Source organism: Sciurus carolinensis, chromosome 11, assembly GCF_902686445.1.
Source record: "Sciurus carolinensis chromosome 11, mSciCar1.2, whole genome shotgun sequence".
In the NCBI taxonomy this organism is placed as follows: domain Eukaryota; kingdom Metazoa; phylum Chordata; class Mammalia; order Rodentia; family Sciuridae; genus Sciurus; species Sciurus carolinensis.
This window is the reverse complement of record NC_062223.1, coordinates 129,208,345-129,216,133: the sequence shown is the minus strand read 5'-3', so window position 1 is coordinate 129,216,133 and position 7,789 is coordinate 129,208,345. Positions and strand designations below refer to the sequence as shown.

The 7,789-nt window shown below is 39.4% G+C and overlaps 1 pseudogene; it reads left to right on the top strand.

Moving 5' to 3' along the window:
* Nucleotides 1-1,040: 1,040 nt before the first annotated feature.
* LOC124960564 (nuclear inhibitor of protein phosphatase 1-like) lies at nucleotides 1,041-2,068 on the top strand (annotated as a pseudogene).
* The last annotated feature ends 5,721 nt before the right edge of the window (nucleotides 2,069-7,789 follow it).

Here is a 7,789-nt window from a genome sequence, read left to right as displayed (position 1 = left end):
ACCCAATGAATAAATGGGCTAAGGATCTCAACGGACACTTCATAGAAGAAGAAATACAATTGATCAGCAAATATATGAAAAAATGTTTGACATCTCTAGCAATTAGAGAAATGTGAATCAAACTACTCTAAGATTTCATCTCACTCCAGTCAGAATGGCAATTATCAAGAATACAAGCAACAATAAATGTTGGCAAGGATGTGGGGAAAAAGGTACACTCATACATTGCTGGTGGGGTTGCAAATTGGTACAACCATTATGGAAAGCAATATGGAGGTTCCTCGGAAAATTTGGAATAGAACCACCATTTGACCCAGCTATCCCACTTCTTGGTTATACCCAAAGGACTTAAAATCAGCATACTACAGTGACATGACCACATCAATGTTTATAGCAGCTCAATTCACAATAGCCAAACTATGGAACCAACCTAGGTGCCCTTCAACAGATGAATGGATTAAAAAATTGTGGTATATATACACAATGGAATATTACTCAGCCTTAAAAAGAACGAAATTGTGTGAGGCACTGGGTTTGATTCTCAGCACCACACATAAGTAAATAAAATAAAGGTTAGTTGGCAACTAAAAAAGTATTTAAAAAGAAAAAGAATGAAATTATGGCATTTGCAGGTAAATGGATGGAGCTGGAGAAATCATGCTAAGTGAAATAAGCCAATTCCAAAAAACCAAAGGCTGAATGTTTTCTCTGATATGGGCATGCTAAGTCACAATAAGGTGGCAGGGGCGGCTAGGGAAGAATAGAGGTACTTTGGACTAGGCAGAGGGGAGTGAAGGGAAGGGAAGGGAGGCAGGTATGGGAATGGTAAGAATATTAGAATGAATTGGACATTATTACCCTATGTGCATATGTGATTACATGACCAGTGTCATTCTACATCACGTGCAACCAGAAGAATAAGAAGTTATACTCTATCTCTGTATGATGTGTCAAAATGCATTCTACGGTCATGTATAACTAATTAGAACAAATTTTAAAAAAGTAAAGAGGGGCCGCCAAATGGGAGGGGGAGATGCAAGATGGTAGCGGCCTTGAACTTCCGCTCCAGCCTCCCACTGTCCACTGCCCAACCTGGGCAGGTAAACCCCCATCTGGTTTACATCCAGAGGTAGTCAAAGGAGACAAACTAATTGAGAAACTCATTATTGATGAGAAGAAGTGTTACTTATTTGGGAGAAACCCTGATTTGTGTAACTTCACCATTGACCACCAGTCTTGCTCTCGGTCTGTGCTGCGTTCTCTACCACAAGCATCTGAAGAGAGTTTTCCTGAGAGAGCTCAAGAGTACACATGGCACTTTCTTTGGTCACATTCGGTTGGAACCTCACAAGCCACAACCAATTCCCATTGACTCCACAGTCTCACTCGTTGCTTCCACAAGGGCACACACTCTGCATGAGAAGCCTCAGACCTTGTCATCAGCTGTGAAAGGAGATGAAAGATGAGTGGAGAGGATGCTGAGCTCCAGGGCCTATCAGGGGTCTGGAAGAAGAAACGGAGCTCGATAACCTGACAGAGTTCCACATTGTCCACGGTAAACAGATTTCTACCCTCACCACTGAGACATTCAGAGACCAAAGAGGAAGAACTCACGGGTGATTTTCAGCGAGGAAGATAAGATCATCCACCTGGAGGATGTGCATCTATCAATTGGTGGCTTCCTCAGTTGGCAGACTGCAGTAGTACCAGTGAAGAAGAAATGGGGAGCAGCCCGGCACCCTGGGCCTGGAGGAGTCGGGGAGCAGGCGCCTGCAGATCTCTGCCTTCCGTGGAGGACTCCACGGGCCTGCCCGCCCCCACACAGTGAAGCAGGCTCCCAGGCGCGCGGCATTCATGGGACAGCACTCGTGGGTGGCTTGCCCATGCCGCGCTCAAAACTTGCCCCTGATTGGGACTTGACTCCTGTCATGTGCCACCAGCCGTGAACATGAACCCCACACCAAGTCCTGCAGTCTATAACCCTGAAGCTGTTCATGAACCCAAGAAGAAGAAAAATACAAAAGAGGCTTGGCCGGGCAAGAAGTCCTCACCTTCTTTACCAATCTGATATTTTTGGTCATGGAGAGGGTGGGACTGGGTGGGAATGGGGTGGAAGGGTGATGGGGCACTAATGAACTACCGAGAAAAACGTTCCATGTATGCAGCATCGTCTTTCAGATTGTCTCCTGGAAGCCTAACTGTGTAATATTAAGACTGGGGGTGGGGCTAAAATCTCTTAAAGATCTGTATTCAGAACACTTTCTATGCAGAGAAAGGTTTCATAGGTCCTTTCAGGCAGTCTACCCTGGCTCTTTCCCAGGCCTTCCATTGCCTCTTTCTTCCTTCTCCCTTCTAGGATCATTTTTATGTGAAGTCACATACCCCAGGTTGAATCCAGAGCTGTGGAGGTAGCAGTAGCCTCACCAGTCTCAGGGGACCCTGCAGCCTCATTTATATTTACTGTCTTTGCAAATCCCAGGTGGCAAAAGGGTTGCCATGGATCCCAGGAAGAGCAAAAAGGTTTAGCATTCTTCAGTTAAGCTAAGGTTTAAACTTGGAAGTGTTTTCGCAGGTCTTTGGTTTTGAGGTTCAATGGTTAGGCTTTTTTCTTTGGTCATTTCTGTTGGAATGAGAACATTTTGACTCTCCTTTGTGACCAGTACCAGAGGCACATGTTTATGGTTTCAACTTACAGTGTTGTGTGAACTTTTCTTCTCAAACCTGAGCACTCTGCTTGCCTGTGTTTCTCATTTAATTTCAAAGCGCTGTCCTCAACTCTCTAGGGCATTACTTTTCTTTTTGAGTGTGTTATGAGGCAATTTTTAAAGGATATGACTAGTTAGGGAAACTTCAATTAAAAATGAAAAGATTTACTTTGCAAGTAACTGAAGTCTATTAAGAGGACATTTTTAGCTGTTGGTTTGGAGGCTCTTTACCCCCTCGTTTGAGAGCTTTGGTTGTTCAGAGCTCCAAGACTAGACCTGGCTAACAAACAGGAGACAGGTAGGAACCATTGATATGAGCTTTGCACAGAGATTAGTACATTTGTGTAATAGGCCTTTTCATGCTTTATGTGTAGCTTTTTACCTGTGACCTTTATTACATTGTAAATTAAACGTAACTTTTGTCATTGGGTGGGAGGAAGAAACTTCTGCTTTTTGAAAGATACATGAACAAATAGAAAAGACAAGCCAGACTATGGTATTGTAGATGATATATTATATGTATATATCATCTCATATATATATATGAAAAACCTATATACAATAAAAAAGAACACTCATAGTTTGATAAGTAATAATGGAAAGACAATTAAAAAAGTGGCTGAAAGATTTGAACAGACGTTTCACCAAAGAAGATATGTTAATAGCTCATAATCACACGAAAGACGATCAACCCAATTACTCATCATGGAAAGGCAAATTAAAACCACAATTAGGGCAAGAAGTGGGTGACTGGGGTGTCTGCACGGACAAACGGAAGTAGGCGACAGTCTGAGACATGGCCGCCAAGCTGGGAACTGGGGTGATGGCTGAGACTGAGCCCAAGAGTGTGCAGGACCTCACCCTGGTAGGTGCGGACATTCCTGCAGCAGATGCAAGATAAATTTTAGACCATGTCTGACCAGATCATTGGAAGACTTGATGATAGGAGTAATTACATTGATGATCTGGATAAAAACACGGCAGATCTCCTGACACAGGGTGGAAGAATTGCAAGGCAAAAAAAAAAAAAAAAAAAAAAAAAAAAAAAAGATGCCTGCCACATTAAAGAGCTGAAAGTTGCTAATTACCCTGAACATCATATTTCCAAGCCAAGAGAAGTCTGAATGGCTTTTTGTAACTAGGTGTAGACAGGTTTTTATATTATAGTGCATTCTTATCACATAAGATCTAGTTAGTTTTTCTGTTTTTTTAAAATTTTTTTAGTTGTTGATGGACTTCTACTTTATTTATTTATTTATTTATTTATTTATTTATTTATTTATATGCAGTGCTAAGAATCGAACCCAGTGCCTTATACATGCTAGGCAAGCACTACCAACTGAGCTACACACCCAGCCCCTAATCTAATTTTTTGAGTGGGTCCCCCCAACCCAGTTTTTCAAATATGGCATCTTCACATCTTGGAACTTGGTCTGTTGTGCTCTTAATTATTAAACACTAAAATCTTGGCAGTTCCTACATAAAATTGTCAAAAAAACGTAGTGTATTTTTGTGAAGTCATTTTTTTCCCTGCCATTCTTCTGTCATAGTGGCTGTTTGAAAAAATGTTACTGTATATATTTTAAATTAAATTAGTAAATCCTTCCATTGTTGTGGGACTTCATGAAGTAAAACATTTGTAGAGTTCAATTCTTTTATTTTCAGCACAAAGTGACTATTGCACTAACACTAAAAAATGTGTTGGCAATACCTTCTCAATGGCTGAAATTTCTTTATTCAGAAATGTCTGCCACTACTTTGCTGCCAAAAGTCAGAATTGAACCGGGACTTATGACTGATTTGTGAGATCAGATGCTAAAGTCAGTGAAAAATAACCACTGTCACTTTACTGCATTAGCATTTTAAAATACAGGAAATACCCTAATAGCCTGATGTAATGAGGCATTTGTTTGTGTTTTGCATAAGATTCTAATACTTCATTAGGTTCCTAGTTGTTCACCTTCAATGAACAAATTTTTAACACACACACACACACACACACACACACACACATGCATACACAAAAGGGGCAGGATTTTAAAACTCAATCATTCCATCCTTTATTTGAGCTACTGATTGGAGAAGAGAAAAAGAAGAGAGAGAGAGAGAGACAGTGTTGAATCTGTGCCAGTCACTTGGATAGAAAATGATGAATGATTAGTAGAAGGCTCAGGTTTTAAGAAATATTCTAAGCTGGGCATGGTGACACATGCCTGTAATCCCAGCAACTTGAGAAACTGAGGCAGAAGGATCATGAATTCAAAGCCAGCCTAATCAACTTATCAAGATTAGCAAGGCCCTAAGCAACTTAGCAAGACCCTGCCTTAAAATAAAAAATAAAAAGGGCTGGGGAGGTGGCTCAGTGGTTAAGCGCCCCTGGGTTCAATCTCCAGTGCCAAAAAAAAAAAAAAGAAAAAGAAAAACAAATAAATAAAAAGAAATGCTATTCTACTTGAGCTCTTACCTAAATTCTTGCAGAGTGACAATTTTTGTATTGATTATAGGAAACAGAAATAATAACATTTGCAATTCAAAAGTACAATGACAGGAGTGCTGAGCCTGGAGGCCAATATTGATGACCTGGAAGGCAATCTATGCGATTTTTACCAAAAAGTAATTTCCTGAAAATCCTGAGGATTGGTATGGTCTTCATAAAGGGGAACCAATAAAAATAGTAGGGTTTAAGTTTCCCGTATCACCAATTCTTATTTGTGTAGCAAATATATAACATTAAGGAAAAATTCCCAAAATTAGATATCACCATGCACCCATGAGAACATGTACAAGTAAAAAGACTGACCTTACCAAGTATTGGCATGGAAATGGGGCAGTTGGGGGATGTAAAATGGTATATGCCTATTGGTAAAGAGTGAAATTTTTAAAATAGGCATACCCCTACCATATGGCCCAGTCATTCCACCCATGGCATTTTACCAAGAGAAATAAAAATAGGCATCAAAACAAAGGCTGGTACAAAAATACTCATAGCAGCTTTATTTGTAATTGCTTCAAAGTGAAAAGAACCCAAATGCTCATTCACAACTGAAACAATCAGTCAAATCCAGAATATAGAACGTCCTGCAAGACAACAGGCCTGGACTCTGCAAAGGATTTTCTGTAAAGGAGAACAGAAAGAGGAAGGAGAGAATACCTAGGCTGATGGAAATGAGTGAGACTTAGTGTCCAGATGCAATACATACATTTTGAATGGATCTTAATGAAAAGGGGAAAACAACTAGAAAGCACATATGTGAGATAATTGCAAAAATTTGAACATGCACACCGTATTACAAGATACTGAATTAATTATGCTGCTTTTCCTAGGTGGGTAACAGTGATATGGTTGCCTAAAAAATAACTTTGTTCTCTGGAGATGTGTTTTGAAATGTTTAGAATTGAAATGCCAAGATCAGTGTGTTCTATTTTCCAATGAATTGCCAAAAAAAAAAGGAGTGTGTGTGTGTGTGTGTGTGTGTGTGTGTGTGTGTGTGTGTGTCTAGACAGAGAGAACAAATTTGGCAAGAATTGAATAGTTAGTGGATCTAGTTGAGGGGTAGGATGGTTTTCATCATACAGATTTAAACATTTCCAATAAGAAATGTGGAAAAAAATGGAAGTGTTCACCTACAATTTCCATTATTATCACCAGCTATATTTCAGTTATATTCTCTTCAAAAATGATACAACTAAAATGTAATGACAGAGAGATTTAAAGTAAAAAAGGCTAAGAGCTGCCAGGCGAGACTTCCCTGCCAGGTAGGTAGGCCCGCAGAGCCAGGACAAGACCAGCCGGCCCTAGCCCGCAGTCTAGTGCCCCTGAGGTTGACCATCTGTCAATACATGGAGATACTTCTGCCCACTAGCAGGGATTATACCCCACCTGGAGTCCACCATCCCTAGAGGGCCAGCCTACTTTTTGGGTCTCTACATTATCAAGTGCCGCCAAGACTTCAGGCTACTGAAGACAAGGAAAGGGGAAGATACATGAGCAATATGAGAAAACAAGGGAAGAAAGTGTCCCAAACAAACCTAGATGCTACATCAATAAAATTCAATGACAGCATGGCAGAAGAAATGTCAGAAAGGGAGTTCAGAATGTACATAATTAAAATGAGCAGAGAAGCAAATGATGAGATAAGAGAGCACATGAAGGCATTGAATGAGCACACCAATCAACAGTTAAAAGAGCAAATGCAGGAAGCAAAGGATCATTTCAATAAACAGATAGAAATTCTGAGAAAAACAAACAGACATGCTTGAATTGAAGGAAACAATAAACCAAATTAAAAACTCCATAGAAAGCATAACCAATAGGATAGAACACCTGGAAGACAGAACCTCAGACATTGAAGACAAGATATTTAATCTTGAAAAAAAGTTGACCAAACAAAGAAGATAGTAAGAAATCGTGAACAGAATCTACAAGAATTATGGGATATCATGAAAAGACCAAATTTAGGAATTATTGAGATTGAGGAAGGCTTAGAGAAACAAACCAAAGGAATGAACAATCTATTCAATGAAATAATATCAGAAAATTCCCAAATCTGAAAAATGAAATGGAAGACCCAATACAAGAGGCATAAGCCAAATGTACAAAACTATGACAGACCCACACCAAGGCACATTATAATGAAAATACCTAACATACAAAATAAAGATAGAATTTTAAAGTCTGTGAGAGAAAAAAAATCAAATTACATTCAGGGGAAAACCAATATGAATATCAGCAAATTTCTCAACCTAGACCCTAAAAGTCTAGAAGGGGCTGGAAAGCATTTTTCAAGCTCTGAAAGAAGATGGATGCCAACCAAGAATCTTATACCCAGCAAAACTTACCTTCAGATTTGAAGATGAAATAAAATCCTTCCATGATAAACAAAAGATTAAAGAATTTACAAATAGAAAGCCGGCATTACAGAACATTCTCAGCAAAATATTCCATGAGTAAGAAATGAAAAACAACGATGTAAGTCAGCAAAGGGAGGAACTACCCTAAAGGAATAGCCAAATAAAGGAGAAACCAAGTCAAGTTAAAAACCAAAAGTAAGCCATAATAACCAGGAATACAAATCATATCTCAA